Raw genomic sequence first — 23,557 nt, 5'->3', positions numbered from 1 at the left:
CCCCCTCTCTCAACGCCGGTACCCCCCCCCCCCCTCTCCTCTCAACGCAGGTACCCCCCCTCTCCTCTCCTCTCAACTCAATGCCGCAACCCCCCTCTCCTCTCCTCTCCACGCCGCAATCCATCCCTCCCTCCCTCCCTCCGCTCCCTCCCTCCCCCTCCCCTCCCTCCCTCCCTCCCCTCTCTCCCTCCCTCCCCTCTCTCCCTCTCTCCCTCCCTCTCTCCTCCCTCCCCTCTCTCCCTCCCTCCCTCAACTCCGCAACACCCCCCCCCCAACAAACGCCGGGTCTTTCTCCTCTCCCCCCTCCTAAATGCCGGGTCTCTCCCTTCTCCCCCCCCCCCCCAATGCCGGGTCGCTCTTCTCCCCCCCCCCCCCAATGCTGGGTCGCTCTTCTTCCCCCCCCCCCCCCAATACCGGGTCGCTCTTCTCTCCCCCCCCCAATGCCGGGTCGCTCTTCTTCCCCCCCCCAATGCCGGGTCGCTCTTCTTCCCCCCCCCTCCCAAATGCCGGGTCACTCTTCTTCCCCCCCCCCTCCCAAATGCCGGGTCACTCTTCTTCCCCCCCCCCCCCCCCCCAATGCCGGGTCACTCTTCTTCCCCCCCCCCCCAATGCCGGGTCACTCTTCTTCTCCCCCCCCCCCAATGCCGGGTCACTCTTCTTCCACCCCCCCCCCAAATGCCGGGTCGCTCTTCTTCCCCCCCCCCCCCCCAGTGCCGGGTCGCTCTTCTTCCCCCACCCCACTGGGTCTCTCTCTCTCCCCACCACACAAATGCCGGGACTCGCCACTTCCACAGCTGGTGAAACTGACGCCTATCGCGTCAGTCCGCTGCTGGCCCTTCCGGGAACGGAGATTGCCAGCTTAAAAGAAGGCCCGGATGCCGGAGTCATGCACACCGCTTTTTCCCGCCGGAAATGGGCGTCACGTCGGTCCGCGGAGAATTTCGCCCCATATTCCAGGTGTGGCCCTGTATAATTGCAGCAAGACATCCTTGCTCCTGTACCCGAATCCTCTCACTATGAAGGTCAACATACCATTTGCCTCCTTTACTGCCTCCTGCAATTGCGTGCTTACTTTCAGTGGCTGGTGTACAAGGATACCCAGGTCTTGTTGCACATTCCCTCTCTCAATCTATAGCCAATCAGATAAAGTATGCCTTCCTGGTTTTACCACCAAAATTATACTGCATCTGCCATGTATTTGTCCATTCACTCAACTTGTTCAAATTAGTCTAAAGCATCTCTGCATTGTTGTCACAGCTCACCCTCCCACTCAAACATCTGTCATCTGCAAATTTGGAGACATTACATTTCATTGCCTCATCTAAACATTCATATATTGTACATAAATGGGGTCCCAGCACTGATCCCTGTGGTACCCATTAATCACTGCCTGCCATTTGGGAAAAGGCCCATTTATTCTTACTCTTTGTTTCCTGTCTGCCAACCAGTTTTCTATCCCTCTCAATAAACTACCCCTAATCCCATGCGCTTTAATTTGACACATTAATCTCTTACGTGGGACCTCGTAGAAAGCCTTCTGCCAGTCCAAATAAATCACATCCACTGGTTCATCCTTGTCAACTCTACTAGTTACAGCCTTGAAGAATTCCAGTAGATTTTTCAAGCATGATTTCCCTTTTGTAAATCCATGCTGATTCTGTCCAATCCTGCCACTGTTTTCCAAGTGCTCCACTATTTTATCATGGACTCTCGCATTTCGTCCACCACCAACATCGGGCTGACTGGTTTATAATCCCCTGCTTTGTCTCTACCTCCCTTTTTAAATATTTTAAACATTAGCTGCCCTCCAATCTGTAGGAGCTGTGTCAGAGTCTGTAGAATCTTGGAAGATGACCATCAATGCATCCATTATTTATAGGGCCACTTCCTTAAGTACTCTGGGATGCAGATTATCAGGGCCTGGGGATTTATTAGCCTTCAATTCCCTCTATTTCCCCTTTATAATCAATCCCTTTGACCTAATTTGCTGAATTCTAAACTGCTCCCAATCATCAGGTATGCTGTTTTATCTGGCCAGTTTATATGCCTTTTCCTTGGATCTAATACTATCTCTAATTTCCTGTGTAAGTCATGGTTTGGCCACTTTTCCCATTTTCTTTTTGCACCAGACAGGAATGAACAGTTGTTGCAGTTAACCCATACACCTTTTGAAAGTTTGCCATTGCCTATCCACCGTCACCCCTTTAAGTAACGTTCCCCAATCATCATAGCCAATTTGCACCTGATACCATTGTATTTTCCTTGATTTAGATTCAGGACTCTAGTCTTGGAATTAATTATGTCTTTCTCCACCCTGATAAAGAATTGTCGCATATTATGGTCATTCATCCCCAAGGGGCCTTGCACAATTAGATTGCCAAATATTCCTTTCTCATTACACAATTTCCAATTTAGGATGGCCTGTTTTCTAGTTGGTTCCTCAAAGTATTGGTCCAATAAGCTAGCCTGTACACACTCCAGGAATTCTTCCTCTACGGAACTGTTACTAATTTGATTTGTCCAATCAATATGCAGATTAAAGTCATTGCTTTATCACATGCATCTCTAATTTCCTGTTTAATGTTATTCCCAACGTCACCACTAACGCTTGTGATCTTTATATAACCCCCACTAACATTTTTCTCAGCTCTACCCATAAAGGGCTGGATTCTCCATTATTGGGACTATGTACCACGCTGGCATCAAAACGGTGGGGTTTCACACCAAAAAAACTGATTCCTAGCAGGAACCCAGAATAGATCTCGCAGCTATTGCTGCAGATACAGGCCCCCGCACCTCTGGGTCAGAGGCCGTGGCCACGCTGTGCTCCATGGCGGACTCGGACAGCGGAGCTTGACACAAAAAATAAAACCCCCAGTTGGCCATGTGCCCGACCCTCAACGCCCGCGCAAGCATTTAACGACCGCCTATAAGGTCCCCCCGCCCTCCGATCGGCCCGTCCCCGTCCAGGGCGGTCGCGGACTGGATCCGCTGCCGCCACATGAGTATCCCGACCGGCTGGAGAACACCGCTTCCGCGCCGTCAGGACTTCTGCCAGTCGGGGCGGAGAATGGCGGAGTGGGCCTCTGGCGATGGCCCCAGGTAGATCCCAGGCCACGCAACGGATTCCCCGAGTGTGCATCTCTTTCCGGGGCCCACAGAATTGGGGAACCGGTGCCTGTCCCGATTCTTTGTGGGAAAATGGATTCTCCGCCCCCTGGCTGCAATTTCAGCGTTGGAGTGCAGAGAATCCAGCTCACAGATTCCACATCATTTGAGCTAATATCTTTCCTCACTATTGCGTTCATTTCCTATTTAACCAGTAATGCAACCCACTGCCTTTTCCCTTGTGTCTGACCTTCCTAAGGACTGAATATATCTGGATGTTCAATTCCCATCCCTGGTCACCCTGCAGCCGTGTTTCCTTAATCCAAACTGTATCATACTCATTTACGTCTATTCACGCGAGTAATTTGTCCACTTCATCATGAATGCTCCGCATATTAAGGCACAAATCCTTAAGGAATGTCTTTTAAACATTCTTTGTCCCATTCCCATTATTTTTCATTTGGCTCTGTTTGATTCTGGTCCTTGATTTCTCTTACTTTTCTTATTCCCCTTTCTGTCTTTTTGTCTTGTCTATGTTTACCCCTCCCTGACCACACAAGCAAAAAGTCCCCTGAGAACCTTAGTCCTGGTGTTGCCCAGGTGTAACCTGTCCAGTTTGTACTCAGCCCACCGCCCTTGGAACTGGTTCCAATGTCCCAGGAATCTGAAACCCTCCCCCTCACACCAATTCTTCAGCCACGTTTTCATCTGATACACCCTGCTTTTCTGTTCTGACATGGCACTGCTAGTGATCCTGATATCACTGCCTTTGAGGTCCTACTTTTCAACTTGCTTCCTAACTCCTGATATGCTTTTAGGACTGTTAGATACGAATGTGAGGCTTGCAACTGTGGTAAGTGTGTGAGGCATGTGAATATGGTGCAGAGGAACATGGAAAATAGAAGCAGGAGGTGGCCATTTGGCCCTTCAAACCTGCTCCGCCATTCATTGTGATCATGGCTGATCATCAAATTAAATCCCCTGATCCTACCTTCTTCCCATATCCCTTGTTCCCTTTAGAACAAACAGCCATATCTAATTCCTTCTGGAAATTGCATAACGTTTTGCCCTCAACTACTTTCTGTGGTAGCGAATTCCACAGATTCACAACTCTTTGGGTGAAGACATTTCTCCTCCCCTCAGTCCTAAATATTTATCCCTTATCCTTAAACTATGACCCCTAGTTCTGGACTCTCCCACCATCGGGAACATTGTCTTTGAATCTACCCTGTCTAATCCTGTCAGAATTTGGTAAGTTTGTATGAGATCCCCTCTCACTCTTCTAAACTCCAATGAATATAATCCTAACCAACTTTGTCTCTCCTCATATGAATTTTGGAAAATGACCACCAATGGATCTACTATTTTTAGGGCCACTTCCTTAAGTACTCTGGGATGAAGATTATCAGGCCCTGGAGATTTGTCCGCCTTCAATCCCATTAATTTCCCCACAACCATTTATTTCCGAATACTAATTTCCTTCAGCTCCTCACTAAAACTTGTGTTTCTCAGAACTTTTGGTTCATTATTTATCTTCCTTTGTGAAGACAGAAGCAAAGCACAAATTTAGTTACTCAGCCATTTCTTTGTTCCCTGTTATGAATTCACCCCCAAATACTTTGGACTCTGGAATGGTTCCTTTGAGGGTTGGAGATTGGAGGGTAGCGAATGTAACCCACTATTAATAAAGGGAGGTAGAGAGAAAACAGGGAACTATAGAGCAGTGAGCCTCACATCGGTAGTGGGGAAGTTGCTGGAGTCCATTATCAAGGATTTAATAGCATAGCATTTGGAAAGCTGTGGTGTAATGGATTTACGAAAGGAAAATCTTGCTTGACAAATCTGACTGTAAGTGGCCGACATTTGTTTTTAATCAATATTTTTTTCTTTCCATACCTATCGAAACTTTTACAGTCAGTTTGTATGTCCCCGGCTAGTTTACTGTCAAATTGTATTTTCCCCTTCTTAACCAATCCCTTGGTCCGCCTTTGCTGAATTTTAAACTGTTCCCAATCCTCAGGTCTATTGTTTTTTCTGGCTAGTTTGTATGCCTCTTCTTTGAATCTAATAGTATCCCTAATGTTTTTTGTAAACCATGGTTTGGCCAAAGTTCCCCTTTTACTCCAAATAGGAATGACAACTTTTGGAGTTCATCTGTTTGTTCTTTGAATGCCTGTCATTGCCTGTCCTTCCTTTCAATAATGTTTCGCAGTCTGTCATAGCAAGCTTATGCCTCATACCATCAGAATTACCTTTACTGAGGTTTAGGACCCTGGTCTCAGAATCAATACCTCACCTTGATGAATTCCACCATATTGTAGTCACTCATCAGCAAGGGTTCTCTCACAATTAGATTGCCAACTAATCCTTTCTCATTGCACAACACTCAGTCCAAGATGACCTGTTCCTTTGTTGGTTCCTTAACATACTGGTCCAGAAAACCATCCCATACACACTCCAGGAATTCCTCCTCAATTGTACTGTGCCTAATTTGAGTCACCCAATCTATATGCAGATTAAAGTCACCCATAATCATGATGATGAACCGCCTTCTTCAACTGCCATAGTCCCTGAGGTGTACGTACACCCACTGTGCAGTTATGAAGGGAATTTCAGGATTTTAACACTAACAGTGAAGGACCGGTGATATATTTCCAAGTCAGGATGGTGAGTGGTGGTGGTTTTCCCAAGTATCTGCTGCTCTTGTCATTCTAGATGGTTGTATTCATGGCTTTGGAAGGTGCTGCCTAAGGAACCTTGGTGAGTTACTGCAGTGCGCCTTGCAGATGGTACACAAGGCGACCATTGTCGGTGGTGGATGGATTGAATGTTTTTGGAAGAGGTAGAAATCAAGTGGGCTGCTTTGTCCTGGATGGTGTCGAGCTTCTTGAGTGTTGTTGGAGCTGCACTCATCCAGGCAAGTGAAGAAGATTCCATTACATTTGACTAATGCCTTGTAGCTGGTGGACAGGCTTTGGGGAGTCAGGAGGTGAGTTACTCACCACAGGATTCCTACCTAACCTTTGACCTATTCTTGTAGCCACAGAATTTATATGGCTAGTCCAGTTCAGTTTCTGGTCAATGGTAACTCCCAGGATTTTGATTGTGGAGGATTCAGCGATGGTAATGCCATTGAATGTCAAGGGTGATGGTTAGATCATCTCTTGTTGGAGATGGCATTGCCTGGCACTTGTGTGGTACGAATGTAACTTGACAATTATCAGCCCAAGCCTGCATACTGTCCAGGTCTTGCTGCATTTGGACATGGTCTGCTTCATTATCTGGGGAGCGGTGAATGGTGCTGACCATTCTGTGGTCATCTGCGAACATCATCATTTCTGACCTTATAATGAAGGGAATGTCATTGGTGAAGCAGCTGAAGGCTTACCAAACTACCTTGAGGAACTCCTGCAGTGATGTCGTGGAGCTGAGATGATTGACCCTAAAGCACCACAACCATCTTCCTTTGTGACAAGGTATGACTCCAACCAGTGGAGAGCTTCCCCTTCTGATTCCCATTGACTCCAGTTTTGCTGGGGATCCTTGATGCCCCTGAGACAAATGTTGACTTTATGTCAAGAGCAATCCTCACCTCTGGAGTTTGGTTCTTTTTTCCATGTTTAAACAAGGCTGTAATGAGATCAGGAGCTGGGTGAACGTGGCAGGACCCAAACTGACCATCCGTGTGCAGGTTATTGCTGAATAAGTACCGTTTGATAGCACAGATACAGTCCAACTGTAATAAATGATTTGGCTGCAATATATAGCGTTGCTAATGCTGGAAAGATTCTGACCTTTGCTAACAGGCAATAGTTTTTGCATTTGCTTTTGTGGCATCACCTTGCTGCAAAATTATATAATTGGATGTCATTTTATGAATGCTGAGTGTATTTGTCTGGAATGTTCTCTCTTTTATGTGGACACATTTTCTGAGGCATGCAACATATGGGCAGCAGCCGGGAATGATTAGCTGAGAGCAACAAGCAGTGCACATAGCTTATCACCCAGCTAATTTTCAACAGCTCAAATTTAAAACAATGGGCACGATCTAACCAAAATAAAACAGAGACCATTCTGGGCGGGAAGCGCCGGGAACAACCCCTCTATCTAACGGCACATTTGGTTATTTTCAGGCCACAGTGGGGAACACCCCCCCCCCCCCCCCCCAAGGCCACACTTAGCATAATTTCATGCACTGACAAGCTCTGTCAAGTGGAGCTGCACAGTGCAGGAAGAGATCAGTGTGCCATTTTTAAATAGCTTCCTGATCTCCAGACTCCCAACGCAACCCATGAACACCCCCAACACCCCAACTCACCAAAAGGGTGTTTTCAAGCCCTCGCACCCCACCTCATACGGGCCCAATCCCCGGCATGGGAAAATGCCAGGTTGGCACCATGCCACTGCTTGCCTGGCACCTTGGAAGTGCCCTAATAATGCCAGACTGGTCCCAAGGTGGCACTGCAGGTATATCTAGGCAGCATTGCCAGGCTGGCAGTGCCAAGGTGTCTGGTGCCACCCTGCCTGGAGGCCCGATCAGCCAGGGGCCTCTGATCGCCTGGGAGACCCCTCAAGTGCCATTCCACTTGTTCCCAGTTTGTGGAAACCAGTGCTAAACAGGAGCAGGCTAGAGTCTCCTCTGCAAGGAGCCGATTAGATCCGGTGTCAGCAGTGTTATGTTAGTTACTAAACTTAAAAGCGGGGGCCGCTCTACGGGCTGATTCTCGTTCCGGGATGGGCCGAGCGGCCACGCCAAAAAAAAGCGAGTCCCGCCGCTGCCGTCCACACCTGCTCTTAGCCGGCGGGACTTTCGGCGTGGATGCATCTGGGGGCGGCCAGATTTTGGGAGGTGGGGCCCTCCACTGTGGCCTGGTCCACGATTGGGGCCTACCGATTGGCAGGCCAGCCTCTCGGGCTGGGGGCCTCTTTTTTTCCGTGCCAGCCCCTGTAGTCCTTCACCATGTTGCGTCGGGGCCGGCGCAGAGAAGGGAGCCACTGCGCATGCGCGGCAATCGCACCAGTCCCACTGCACATGCGCGCCTTGGTTCCGGCCCCACTGCGCATGCGCAGGCTCGCGGCGCCCATCTGATGCCGGGAAGCAGCATGGGTCGCTCCAGTGCCATGCTGGTGTAGCCACCTGGGGTGGCCACGTCCCGATTCCAAAATGGATACTCGCAAAGAGTGCAGGGAAAAATGGACAGCACTAGAAAAACAAGCAGGTGCAAGGTTTCCTGTGGATTGGAACCTGCAGAACCCAGACAGAACTGAAACTACAAACCATTAGCATAGTAATGAGCTATCTCCGGAGACAAAAAGGAAACATTGAAACAATCGGTATCAGCACAGACTCCCCGGCGCCAGTGAAGGCTAATACAAAGGCAGCCCAACGGTTACCGAGAGCCCGCCCAACGATTGGGGAACGACCCCGTTATTGGAGAGAATCGATACAAACGATTGGGACATGGTCCAATTAATTGGGATCAAGTCCGGGTTCCGCCCAGAAGGGTGCGAAAACCCTGGGGGCTATAAAACAGAGTCCCCAAGGTCAGTTCGCTGTCTTACTCTTACTCCTCTCCATCTTCACCTTGGCATTTGGCTCTCAGCGACGAGAGGCCAGCCAAGAACCAGCCAAGTATGTCTAAGGTCAATGCACGCTACGAGATAGACGCTCCGAGCTACTATTCTATACCAGTTCGAAGCCAGCAGTATCAGAACCGGACAACGGCCATTGTTTCTCTGACTGAGTGGGCACTCGAAGCTAAGTATAGGCTTTAGTAGTAGTTGTAGTTTAGCGAGTAGAGTTTATGCATGAGTAATAATTGACTGTGTGTGTAAATAAATGTGTATTGATTTCAAACTTACTAACTGGCGTATCGAGTCATTGATCAGTATTCGGCTTTGAACCTTTTGGTGGTATCAGAAAGATACCTGGCGACTCTTGAGCAAAGGTAATTATAACAGAGCAAATTAAGGGAAAGCATAACGAGCAACACTGGCCCCCTGTAAGAGTCAGAATTGCAGCTCCTGAGGCCATGTTGACGCCGTCGAGAAACGCAACAGCGTTTACGATGGCGTCAACACTTGGCCTCTGGATCAGATAGTCCCACCCATTGTGTCTCAGGCCACTATCCAAATAATTTTATTTTACACTAGTCATTAGCACAGTTCTGAAAACTATTAAATCTCTAGCACTGCAAAATGGAGCACATACGGCACATTGGTGCACAATCTCTGCTCACTGGCAGCTATCCACATATTCTCAACGAGTTTATGACAGGAATGCAAGAGAAGGAATGTAGCTTGCAATTCAGTGGAAACATTTCAACGTGCCATTTTGAGCGAGTTTGGCAGGATGTTTTGTGTTGGCTGTATGGCAAGATTGCGGCCTATATTCAATGTCACTTAATCCCAAAAATGAGCCCCCTCTGAATCCCGTTATCCTTGACTCCCTCGCCATCTGATTCATCTGACTCGTGTCTCAGCTGCTCGCCGCTAACCAAGGGGAGCAGTGTTAAAATGCTCCCTTACCACTCACTTGCAGTCAAGAAACGAGGATGGCAGCTCAGAGACCTGCTCCTCGCTTTGGAGATGCCAACCTGGCCAAGCTTCTCGACGCTGTGCGTGAGAGTCAGGAAACCCTGTTCCTACGAGAGGATTGGAGAACTAACAGCATGGGCAGTTATGCCATCTGGGAGGCAGGGGCAGCTGCAGTGACTGTGAGCAGCATGACCAGGAGGAAGAAGACAAACAACCTCCAACAAGCTGCAAGGTTAAGTTACCACCTCTCTCCTGGCATCAGTCCCACCTCCCAACCTTCAAATTCCCAAACACTCCATCCATCCCCCCCCTTTCCCCTCATCCAATGGCTGACACCTCGCACCCTCTCAATATCTGATCTTCAAGCTTGTTCCCTAGAACACTTTCGCACCCACCAGCACAGCGTAAAGCTCACAATGCCCTCCCTTTGTCCCCGCAGAAGAAGATAACCCAGAATAAGGGCAAAAGAACCAAGATGGGGAGGAGTCCCATAGATCAGACTCCTCATTCCTTATGAGCTGAAGCCCTGGAGATCGCAGGGTTGACCGAGGAGAGAGCAATACTCGACAGCGGGGTTGGCCTGTGCCAGAGAGGTGAGGGTCCACTGCCCCTTCATCTAGATCATAGATCATAGAATTTACAGTGCAGAAGGAGGCCATTCGGCCCATCGAGTCTGCACCGGCTCTTGGAAAGAGCACCCTACCCAAGGTCAACACCTCCGCCCTATCCCCATAACCCAGCAACTGCACCCAACACTAAGGGAAATTTTGGACACTAAGGGCAAATTTATCATGGCCAATCCACCTAACCTGCACATCTTTGGACTGTGGGAAGAAACCGGAGCAACCGGAGGAAACCCATGCACACACGGGGAGGATGTGCAGACTCCGCACAGACAGTGACCCAAGCCGGAATCGAACCTGGGACCCTGGAGCTGTGAAGCAATTATGTTATCCACAATAAACTATCTCAAGTGAGTTGTTCAAGTAAGACAAAATGCATCCTTCCCTCTCACTGACCACATGTCAATTGTCTCGCAGGACATCTATCTGATAAGGCCATGTCATCTTGAGTCATCCCCCCGCCACCCAAGAGACCACCTCGGAGGAGAGCCCCAAGGAAAACACTTGGGATTCATTACAGCTATCACCCCCATCTTCCACAAGTGCAGGGAAACATACCTCGGTGGGCAATATTAGTGGACAGGTTTCGGAGGCACTATCTGGTCAGCACCACACTGTCACTGATGCACATCAGGTGGAGGCAGGAACATCCAAAGAACACAGCAGTGGGGGTCTGTTGGATCCCAGGACTGATCTGGGTCCCAGCCAGATGTTAAACCTCTGGATGACTTTCTCTCAGAGCTGATGCAGATGATAGGACACGGCCGTGTGATTCAGGAGGGGGTGTCACCAACATTCCAGCAACTGCATAGCCAATTGGAGGAACCCCTAAGCCTTCAGGTGCATGAGGTGGTGCCGGAAATGTGGGGCAACCAGGCCAACACTGCTAGGGTGGCGACCACTATGGAAAACCTGGAGATTGAAAAGAGATTGAAATGAATGCAAATTAGGCTTAATGATCTTCTCGCCAATTTTGGGCGCGAACCGGAACTTGCCATCAGGTGTGGATCGGGTGAATCACAACATGGTTTGCACCTGGCGTGGATCTCAATTTTGCCCTCTCCTGCCATTCACCCGACGTGCCCGGATCTGCGTCGGGTGCAACGCGATGGCTGAATCACACCCGTAGTGTTCCAGCCTGTATGTCTAAGATGACCCCTTTTGAATTTGACATTCATGGCAGGCGATTTCCCAGACTCCTTTGCCCTGATTTTTCTTTAAAAGATTGGTACGCAGGACGAAATAGTGTGACTGACTGATGCTTCGTTCTCAGCTGTTCCAAATTTCATGTGGAATTTGAGTTAGGCTTTATCATTCCAAGGTGAGGAACTTCAGTTATCTGGATAGGTTGGATAAGCTAGGTTTATTCTACTTAGAGAAGAGAATTTTTAAAAGGGAGATTTGATAGCGGCATTCAAAATCCTGGCGGAAGGGTCAAAATCAAGAGAACACCGATTTAAGATGTATGTTCAAAGAACCAAAGATAAAATGAGGGAAAACATGTTTAGACAGCAAACAGTTAGGATTTGAAGTGCACTGCCTGAGAATGTGGTTGCAGCAAAGTGGAATTGGATAATTACATGAAAATAAGAGTTTTGGAGGGCTACAGGGAAAAGGCACAGACCAATGAAGGGCCAGATGGCCTCCTTCAGTCTGTAACCTTTCTATGATTCTCTGATTAGGCGAAAACAAGATTGTGTTTATCTCTGATGCTCTTCATTCTTGAATAGCTGACTGAAGGGCAACTTGGTTGAGATACGAATTCAGCTGTTACCCCAGCCTTGGAGATGCCTAAAATTGGAACATTGGCGGGCACAATTAAGAGAATTGGATAACTACTTGGAGGGGAAAACGTACAAGGATATGATGTGTGACTAATTAGAATATCTGCCAAAGAGTGACTAGGTATTATGGACTGAATGGCCTCCTTTTGTGCTGTATCTTTCTATTGCAATGGCAAGGTGGATTTGTCTTTAACACATGATGGAATAACAAGAGAGAGCTTCCGGTGACGGTGGGCAGGAGGCTGCCGCACACTGGAGGGCTCCTGCTCGGGAATAGGAATTTTGGAGTTTTAATGCCTGGTCGCAGGGGTAATGGAGGCTGAAAAGGCTGTAAGAAGGCACAGGGAGGAGAAATGTCCAAGTTTGACAGAAAAATGGCCATGAAAAAGGGGGTTAACGGAGGTCCGCCGGGGAGTGAAAAAGTCAGCGCAGGAACCGTAAGGAAAGCAGAGACTGGAGCACCAGGGGAGGTCGCATCGCTCACAACAGAAGAAATGACCAAGGTGATGGCTGTGGAACTTGAAAAACAGTTCACAAAACACATGGAAGCGATGAAGAAGGGGATGGGGGCGGTATTGAAAGTGCTGGTGGAGGAGGCGATTACCCCGATGAGGGCGGCGGTATCAAGCACAGCGGCAGAGGTGCGGGAGCAAGGTGAGACACTGAAGGAAGTGGAAGAGGTATTATCGCAGCACTGTGATCAACTCACCTCGATGGGGAAGGAGCTGCGGAGGGTGATAGAGACCAACAAGGGTCTGCGAGCCAAAATGGAAGACCTGGAAAACAGAGCCAGGCGACAGAATCTGAGGATTGTGGGGCTGCCCGAAGGAGTTGAAGGGCCGAGACCGACTGAGTATTTTGCCACGATGTTGGCGAAGCTAATGGGGGAGGGGGACGATCCCTCCCGATATGAACTGGATCGGGCTCATCGGTCATGGAGGCCTATACCAAAGGCGAGTGAGTTGCCAAGAGTAGTAACTTTGTGTTTCCGTAGGTATAGCGTGAATGAGAAGTTCCTGTGCTGGGCAAAGCAGAAGCGGGTGGTGCAGTGGGCTGGGGCTGGTATACGCATGTACCAGGACTTTACGGTGGAGCTGGCGAGGAGGCGGGCTGTCTTCAGCTGGGTGAAGAAGGCACTATGCAACAGCAAGGTGCAGTGTGGCATTCTATATCCAGCTAGGTTGAGGGTGACCTACAAATTCAAGGACTTTAATTTTGGGACGGCGGAAACAACGGAGGAGTTTGCGAAAGCAGAGGACTGTGGCAGAATTGAGACATGGTCGTGTACCGATGTAGCCTCATGTAACTTTATTTATTCTCTGCGTGTTGGTGTATGTACTAAATGAGTCGACGCTGTATATATTTGGACAAGGGAGGAGATGGAACTTACATTTGCAATGATGGTTCTTCGGGGCTTGGGTGTGTATGCGGGGGTTGTGTGCTAAAGGGGATTTCGTGGTTTTCCTGGGACCGGGCAAGGGGAAGTGAGGTGGGGGGAGGGACTGCGGCCATCGGAGCCTGGTAGAACAGGTTCCGATAAGTCTAGCCAGTGTGAAAATTTGGGGGAAGGAACCGAGATTGGGGGGAGGAGTTTACAAGAGGAAGTGAAGGGGAGGAGTCTGGGAGGGGGGTTGGGGGGGGGGGGGGTGTCTATAATTCATGGGTGTCATTCACGGTACTCTTTCGGGGATTGGATGGCATTGAATATTAGGGGGTGGGGCATTGGGGGATGGATTGTATATGTCAATGGTGACCATAGGCGATTCCTGATTCCTTTTTCTTTTTCCCTTTTTTCTTCCACCTTGGGAGGGTTTGTTTTATTTAATGCTTGTGTTGTCACGTGGGCCATTGTTTGGGGGGTGTTGGGAGGATGGGATTGTTGTTGTTGATAAGGGGATTGACATCGTATTCGTTACCGTTTACAGTTTGTTGGTGGGGTGTAAATTCTGAAGAAAATGTGAAAATGGAGAGTAAAAATATTTATATAAACGATGGAATAACAGGTAGGTTTTTTTTAAAGGCTGTTCTGTAAAACATTTTCAGAAGCAGATTAATATAGTCCTGAATTTTCAGGATGGTAAGTGCACAGCCTGCTGCCATTTTACTTTCTAATTGAGCATTGATTGGTGGGACTTACATACGCACTTACGAGGGTAGCACAGTGGTTAGCACTGTTGCTTCACAGTGCCAGGGTCCCAGGTTCGATTCCTGGCTTGGGTCACTGTCTGTGTGGAATCTGCATGTTCTCCCTGTGTCTGCATGGGTTTCCTCCGGGCGCTCCGGTTTCCTCGCACAAGTCCCAAAAGACGTGCTGTTAGGTGAATTGGACATTCTGAATTCTCCCTCTGTGTACCCGAAAAGGTGCCGGAATGTTGCGACTAGAGACTTTTCACAGTAACTTCATTGCAATGTTAATGTAAGCTGACATGTGACAATACAGATTATTATTATTACTTGAAAGGAAACCTCACCTTGGAGACAGTCAGCCAATCAGACAGCTCTCCAGGCTATCCAGACACAGTGCTGCAGTGGCCAGAAGTGCCCTGCAGCACCTGAGACAACAGCCGAGTTCGAGGCAAGTCCCAGGAGCCACTTGGATGGTAAGTAGCAAGGGTCCCGGGGACAGGAGGGTTTCCCTGGAGGGGTTGCTTGGAGGTGATGTTGCTGTTGAGCAGTAGACTGAGGGGGTGGGGTGGAGGGCCAGAGGTCTCTGGCCCATGAGGGGAAAGTGTACCAAGTCTGAAGGGGCCTTCTGATGGAGGCATCCCCCCCCCCCCACCCCATCCCCCCCCCCCCCCCCTCCCACTCTTCCCACCTGAGCTTGAGGGTGAGAATTTCTCCTGTTTCCCACCTTCAGACACCAGGAAAAGGCCTTTAAGTTATTAAATGGCCTTAATAGGGGCATGGGCAGACTTCTTGTCCGAGGCCCAATACACCCACCTATCCACATGATAAAATCATGTTAGGGTCGCTGCAGACGGGATGCCAGAGGGGATCCTATCCATGCTATTTTACATTCCCCCCATCTTAGAACTCACTAGGAGGGTCGGGAGGGAGGGAAGCGGAAAATCCTAGCCACAGTTTTTATAAAGAGCTCTGGCCTGTTTGAGATAATAAACCACTAATGAGATTTCTAACTGATACATGATCAATTACACAAAGACGAGAGTTGGATGCAACTGAGGCTTTATTACACTAAGATGTGTGGCCTCCTACAGCAGCTGGCAAAATGGCTGCTGTACGGGAGCACACATATTTATACTCCGCCTACTGGGCGGAGCCAGCAAGCAGGGAACTACCCCCATACCTGTAGTACAGGGTCTTACCACACACCTCCTAATATATACAACAGTGGTGATTACCACACTAACCCAATTGTCAACCCGTGTTGGGACTCGGAAAAAAATCCCTTTGTTTTTAAGAGCTTTTCTCTTGATTTATGAGACAGTGGGGTTTGCACTACTGCAGGATTGTTTCCCTGAGGTTAGATTTGAGTCACATTGTTAGGACAGAATGGAACAAGTTTTATTTTGCACCTGGCCTATTACATACTGGGCCTGAAAGTGATAAATCCTCAGGCTGAGAGACAGAGAGAAAGAAAGCATTCCAGAGCCAGCACTGACAGCTACTGAATCAGAGAATTTACAATGCAGAAGGAAGCCATTTGGCCCATCGCGCCAGCATCGGCCCTTTGTGGTGATGACATTTCTATTCTTCTGTCTCTGAACAGAAATGAATTTGTAAATAAACGTATTATTTTTTCGTCAAGGAACAAAAATTTCCCATTAAGATTTTACAACCTCTCTTTGGAACTTCCCGGTGTGTTTTGAAAATTGGATTTTGAAAACATTCACAGATGAAATCTGCATTAAGAGCAGGGAGGCATGCTTGAAATGTTCCATTCCTGTGCAAATAAACAGCTAGCAGTTCTGCAGTATGTCCAGAGCCTTGTCTTTCTATAAGTCAGGTCACGGCTGCCTTGTTTTGTAATTGGCTGCTGATTTTCTCAGTGCCACTGGGGTCAGTTTACATGGCTGTGAGGTGATCATGCTCTGCCTGGATTCCTCCATTCAGAATGCAGCATTATCATCAGACCACTAGGACATTATACAGCATGATAATGAGAAATTGAAAACCCCATCAGCAAGGTTTTGTGAAAGATCAATACCTGATCCGTTTAACAGCTGTCAGCTCCTCAGAATGAATGGCTGTGGGGCTTTCTTAATACATCCCCCCCGTCGATTTGTGAAGAAGTGCCATTTCTTCCTAACGTTGTTGAAATTGGAATATGCACTTAAGCTGCAAGACCATATTTAGATGAACTATTTTTGGCAAGAAAAGCCTTGCAAGATTATAGATACAGATGGCCAAATGTTGGGCAGAATGAAATGGTGTTCCTGTGCTGTGAACCATCTGTGAAATGCCACTCAGGAAGAGCTGAATTATGTATGTTGTAATATAATAATGTAAGTCATAATATTAGGTTGATAATCTGCCAGGTTATGGAGTCGGGGAGGGGGGGGGGGGGGGGGGGGACAGATAGACCTTTGAATTAACTTTATCCTTTGAAGAACAAAACGGTGGCTGGTGTCGCGTTCTGAAAGGCAAGTTCGCAGTTCAGAGGAGACTGATCACCTGTAGCAGTCACAGATGTACATATACTTTATTAATGCTTACGGAAAGAACAAAGAAAAAGTACAGCACAGCAAGACCCTTCGACCCTCCAAGCCTGCGCCGACCATGCTGCCCATCTAATCTAAAACCTTCTACACATCCGGGGTCCATATCCCTCGATTCCCATCCTATTCATGTATTTGTCAAGGTGTCCCTTGAGCGTCACGATCATACCTGCTTTCACCACCTCCTCCAGCAGCGGGTTCCAGGCCCCCACTACTCTCTGTAAAAAAACTTCCATCGCACATCTCCTCTAAAATTTGCCCCTCGCACCTTAAACCTATGTCCCCTAGTAATTGAAAAATACTATTGTTTTGTAAAATGTTATGATAAATTTCTGAACAGAAAAATAGAAACAGGAGTAGGCCTCCAATAGCTTTTTCAAATAACAGGCTAAGATATTGGAAATATTAAAGACACAATATTAAGAATAGGAGGACAGGCCTTTGCACTTAAAGGCAAGCCTGTTGAGAAGAAGGATAAGATTTCACTGCGCGTTTGTGACTCTGACGTTGGAACCATTTGGAGGTCTCAAACCTGCACTTGCCAACAGTGAGACTGCAAGGGCAATATTTCCAGAGGCAGCCTCGCACCTTCTTGCTCGCTGCCTCACTAAGTATGGCAGACAGGATCCTGATGTTTCCGGCCCATTCAGAGTGTTAGCAGCTCTGTAGCCGCAAATGGAAGTGATTGACAATGCTGATGCTGTTAGGAGACCATGAAGGCACTTGAAATGAATGAAATGAAAATGAAAATCATTTATTGTCACGAGTAGGCTTCAAGTTAAGTTACTGTGAAAAGCCCCTAGTCGCCACATTCTGGTGCCTGTTCGGGAAGGCTGGTAGGGGAATTGAACCGTGCTGCTGGCCTGCCTTGATCTGCTTTAAAAGCCAGTGATTTAGCCCAGTGTGCTAAACCAGCCCCTCTTCACGTGGTGGTGCCCTTAGAGGGTTAATAATAAATCATTATATCAGAGGGGGAAAAGGAAATGTGGCTTCTTGGATCAAAGGGAATACCCGCCATATACTTTTGAAAAACAAATTCCAATTAACAGGCAATTTAGTAGCCAAGCCACCTACCCTGCATATCTTTGGGTTGTGGGGGTAAGACCACGCAGACCCTTTCATATACTTTGTTGGAGCTATGGGTCTGCCACTCATACCTCCAACCGGTGGATTGGAAATTAGCAAACGTGACACCACTGTTTAAAAAAGGAGGTAGGCAGAGAGCAGGAAATTATCGGCCAGTGAGCTTAACTTCGGTAGTAGGGAAGATGCTGGAATCTATCATCAAGGAAGAAATAGCGAGGCATCTGGATAGAAAATGTCCCATTGGGCAGACGCAGCATGGGTTCATAAAGGGCAGGCCGTGCCTAACTAATTTAGTGGAATTTTTTGAGGACATTACCAGTGCAGTAGATAACGGGGAGCCAATGGATGTGGTATATCTGGATTTCCAGAAAGCCTTTGACAAGGTGCCACACAAAAGGTTGCTTCATAAGATAAAGATGCATGGCATTAAGGGTAAAGTAGTAGCATGGATAGAGGATTGGTTAATTAATAGAAAGCAAAGAGTGGGGATTAATGGGTTGGCAATCAGTAGCTAGTGGTGTCCCTCAGGGATCCGTGTTGGGCCCACAATTGTTCACAATTTACATAGATGATTTGGAGTTGGGGACCAAGGGCAATGTGTCCAAGTTTGCAGACGACACTAAGATGAGTGGTAAAGCAAAAAGTGCAGAGGATTGTGGAAGTCTGCAGAGGGATTTGGATAGGTTAAGTGAATGGGCTAGGGTCTGGCAGATGGAATACAATGTTGACAAATGTGAGGTTATCCATTTTGGTAGAAATAACAGCAAATGGGATTATTATTTAAACGATAAAATATTAAAGCATGCCGCTGTGCAGAGAGACCTGTGTGTGCTAGTGCATGAGTCACAGAAAGTTAGTTTACAGGTGCAACAGGTGATTAAGAAGGCAAATGGAATTTTGTCCTTCATTGCTAGAGAGATGGAGTTTAAGACTAGGGAGGTTATGTTGCAATTGTATAAGGTGTTAGTGCGGCCACACCTGGAGTATTGTGTTCAGTTTTGGTCTCCTTACTTGAGAAAGGACATACTGGCACTGGAGGGTGTGCAGAGGAGATTCACTAGGTTAATCCCAGAGCTGATGGGGTTGGATTATGAGGAGAGATTGAGTAGACTGGGACTGTACTCATTGGAATTTAGAAGGATGAGGGGGGATCTTATAGAAACATTTAAAATTATGAAGGGAATAAATAGGATAGATGCGGGCAGGTTGTTTCCACTGGCGGGTGAAAGCAGAACTAGGGGACATAGCCTCAAAATAAGGGGAAGTAGATTTAGGACTGAGTTTAGGAGGAACTTTTCACCCAAAGGGTTGTGAATCTATGGAATTCCTTGCCCAGTGAAGCAGTTGAGGCTCCTTCATTAAATGTTTTTAAGGTAAAGATAGATAGTTTTTTGAAGAATAAAGGGATTAAGGGTTATGGTGTTAGGGCTGGAAAGTGAAGCTGAGTCCACAAAAGATCAGCCATGATCTCATTGAATGGCGGAGCAGGCTCGAGGGGCCAGATGGCCTACTCCTGCTCCTAGTTCTTATGTTCTTATGTTCTTATAACCCTCTCTTTGGGGCATGGGTTCTCCAGCTCCAATGACCCCTGAACTACTGCAGGGAAGCCTCCTCCGTTAATTTCCTGGCTGCTGTATGTGACGGGTGGGGGGAATTGATGGCGAAAATTGTCCTTAATTGGGTCTTTAATTATGGAAATGGTTTGCTTGTCTCCACGGTGCAGACAACTGCTCTGCAGTCCCATTCCTGCACCTAGGAAATTGCCCTGATGTCAGAAATATCACTATTTTCCAACACCCCACCACCTCCAAGCATACCGACACCGGGCTGGGACAATTCAGACTTCAGTCTAATTCAGGAAAAATCAGCTCCCTGTGCACCTTTTCAACCCCATTCGTCATTCACTCCCTTTCGAAGGAAAGCCCTGACTATTGGATACAATTCATCTCTCTTGTAGCTACTCGACATTCAACTAAACTAGTGATTAGTAGCAAACTATTCAGTCATGGGTGGCATCACAACAGAGCTGAAGTCCATTCTTGGACAGACAGACTTGCATTTATACAGTGCCTCTCATGACCCACCTGACCAGCCAATGAAGTACCTTTTGAAGCACAGTCACTGTTGTAATGTAAGAAATATGACACCCAATTCGCACTCAACAAATATTTTTAAATAGCAATGTGAGAATAACCTGATCATCTATTTTTTTGTGATGTTGAAACATTGAACATGACATGAGGGATGCCTTTGAAATTGTGTCATGGGGCTGGTTTAGCTCACTCAGCTAAATCGCTGGCTTTTAAAGCAGACCAAGCAGGCCAGCAGCACGGTTCGATTCCCGTACCAGGCGCCGGAATGTGGCGACTAGGGGCTTTTCACAGTAACTTCATTGAAGCCTACTCGTGACAATAAGCGATTTTCATTTTTCATTTAACATATTGGGTGGGATTCAGCCACCTCGTTGCCTGGCACTGAACTGGGCATAACGGGTGAATTCTGCAAGATTTACCCGACTTGCTCCACCCGGTGTGACCTGGATCATGCCCTCAGATGGCCTTGCCCATGAAAGAGAGGGTGAGGGTGGGTTTGAAGGAACACAAAAGGTTTTGGGGAGTGAAGGGGTGTGGTAGTCACCACTGTTGTATTATATACTGCATACGAGGGTATTACGGTAAGGCCCCTGTACTACAGGTACGGGGGTGAATCCCTGCCTGCTGGCTCCGCCCAGTAGGCGGAGTATAAATGTGTGGGCTCTCCGAGCTGCAGCATTTTGGCAGCAGCTGCGGGTGGCTTCACATCTCTGCGTAATAAAGCCTCGATTACTCTCTACTCTCATCTCGTCGTAATTGATAGCGCATCAATTTATTACGCAGAGACTTTAAAATGATGGATCTCCGCATCAAGCCTGATCGCCTGCACCTGCACCCTCAAGCAGACAACGCCAAGTCAGCCTTCGCACATTGGCTAGCTTGCTTCGAGGCATACATAGGATCTGCGACTGAACCACCCTCAGAGGCACAAAAGGTCCAGATCCTCTACACGTGCCTGAGCTCGGACATCTTCCCCCTTATCCGGGATGCGCCAACATACGCTGAGGCCATGGCGCTACTGAAGGAGAACTACATGCAGCAGAGCAACAAGACCTACACCAGGCACTTCCAACTCCCCGGTGAGTCTGTGGAGGATTTCTGGCATGCCCTGAACGTCCTGGTGAGAGACTGCGATTGCCAGGCTGTTTCGGCCGCTGAACATTCGGACTTGCTACTTAGAGATGCGTTCGTTACAGGCATAGAGTCGGCCTACATCCACCAGCAACTCTTAGAAGGGGCTACCCTCGACCTCGCGGCGACCAACAAACTAGCGCTCTCATTCACGGTCTCCTCACGGCATATTCAAGCGTATGCCCCCGACCGCATGGCCCACCCCTCCTGAATATCGTGGACCCCGCCAGCGAATGCTCTACCGTGCACCCCGTCAGCGACCGCCCCCAGCCAACCCAGGCCTGCGCCGCGTGTCAACCACACAATCCTGGGGGACCCAAATGCTACTTCTGCGGACAGTCAAAGCACCCCCGACAACGCTGCCTGGCACGGAGGGCGCTCTGCAAGGCCTGCGGTAAGAGAGGACATTTTGCTGTTGTGTGTGCCAGGCCTGCTCAGTTGCCGCCATTGCCCCAGCGCCCCCCATGTGCGGCCCCCGGGCGCCGCCATCTTCCTCCCCGCAGACCACTTCTGGCCCGTGGGCGCCGCCATCTTGCTCCCCCCACAACACGTGCAGCCTGTGGGCGCCGCCATCTTACTCGCCATCTTGCTCACCTCACATGTGAGGCCCGTGGGCGCCACCATCCTGCCCACCCCAGGACACGTGCGGCCCGTGGGCGCCTCCTTCTCCCCCGCCTCAGGATCCCTGCTCGTCGGATACCTCATCGGGCCGCTCATCGCCTGCAACCGCCACCGACCAACCACGCCTGGCCTCCGTTACGATCGACCAGACACGACCGCACAACCTCACGACGGTGAAGATCGACGGGCACAAGGTTTCCTGCCTTCTGGACTCCAGGAGCACCGAAAGCTTCATCCACCCCGTTATGGTAAGGTGCTGCTCCCTCATGGTCCACCCCACCAACAAGAGAATCTCCATGGCCTCCGGATCCCACTCCATGGCGATCCGGGGCTACTGCACTGCCACCCTCACTATCCAGGGCGTAGATTTCAGCGGCTTCCGCCTCTATGTCCTCCCCAACCTTTGCGCTGCCTTGCTACTCGGCCTGGACTTCCAGTGCAACCTCCAGAGCCTAACCTTGAAATTTGGTAGGCCCCTACCGCCCCTTACTGTATGCGGCCTCACGACCCTTAAGGTCGACTCATCTTCCCTGTTTGCGAGCCTCACCCGGGATTGCAAACCCGTCGCCACCAGGAGCAGACGATACAGTGCCCAGGATAGGACCTTCATCAGGTCTGAGGCCCGGGAAGGTATTATCGAGGCCAGCAAAAGCCCCTGGAGAGCCCAAGTGGTAGTGGTAAAAACTGGGGAGAAAAACAGGATGGTCGTTGACTACAGTCAGACCATCAATCGGTACACGCAGCTCGACGCGTACCCCCTCCCTCGCATATCTGATATGGTCAATCAGATTGCACAGTACCAGATCTTCTCGACAATAGACCTGAAATCTGCCTACCACCAGCTCCCCATTCACAAGGCGGACCGCCCGTACACTGCGTTTGAAGCAGATGGCCGCCTTTACCATTTCCTTAGGGTTCCCTTCGGCGTCACTAACGGGGTGTCGGTCTTCCAACGGGAGATGGACCGAATGGTTGACCGGTATGGACTGCGGGCCACTTTCCCGTACCTGGACAACGTCACCATCTGCGGCCATGATCAGCAGGACCACGACGCTAACCTTTCCAAATTCCTCCACACCTTGAAACTCCTTAACCTAACCTGCAACAAGGAGAAGTGTGTGTTCAGCATGGACTAATTAGCCATCCTCGGCTATGTGGTCCAGAACCGTGTTTTAGGGCCCGACCCCAATCGCATGTGCCCCCTCATGGAACTCTTTCTCCCCCACTGTCTCAAGGCCCTCAAACGATGCCTGGGGTTCTTTTCGTACTACGCCCAGTGGGTCCCAAACTATGCGGACAATGCCCGCCCACTTATTCAATCCACCACTTTCCCACTGATGGTCGAGGCTCACCAGGCCTTTAACCGTATCAAGGCCGACATCGCCACGGCCGCGATGCACGCAGTCGACGGGACGTTACCATTCCAAATCGAGAGCGATGCATTAGACGTCGCTCTGGCCGCCACCCTCAACCAGGCAGGCAGGCCTGTGGCATTCTTTTCCCGTACCCTCCATGCCTCCGAAATTCGGCACTCCTCTGTCGAAAAGGAGGCCCAGGCCATCGTAGAAGCTGTGCGGCATTGGAGGCATTACCTGGCCGGCAGGAGATTCACTCTCCTCGCTGACCAACGATCGGTTGCCTTCATGTTTAACAACACACAGCGGGGTAAGATCAAAAATGATAAAATCTTGAGGTGGAGGATCGAGCTTTCCACATACAATTACGAGATTTTGTATCGCCCCGGTAAGCTCAACGAACCCCCCGATGCCCTATCCCGAGGTACATGTGCCAGCACACAAGTGGACCGACTCCGCACCCTGCACGACAATCTCTGTCACCCAGGGGTCACCCGCTTTTATCATTTCATAAAGGCCTGCAATCTGCCCTACTCCATC

This window comes from Scyliorhinus canicula, chromosome 10 (genome assembly GCF_902713615.1).
Source record: "Scyliorhinus canicula chromosome 10, sScyCan1.1, whole genome shotgun sequence".
Classification (NCBI taxonomy): Eukaryota; Metazoa; Chordata; class Chondrichthyes; order Carcharhiniformes; family Scyliorhinidae; genus Scyliorhinus; species Scyliorhinus canicula.
This window is presented reverse-complemented; position numbering follows the sequence as displayed.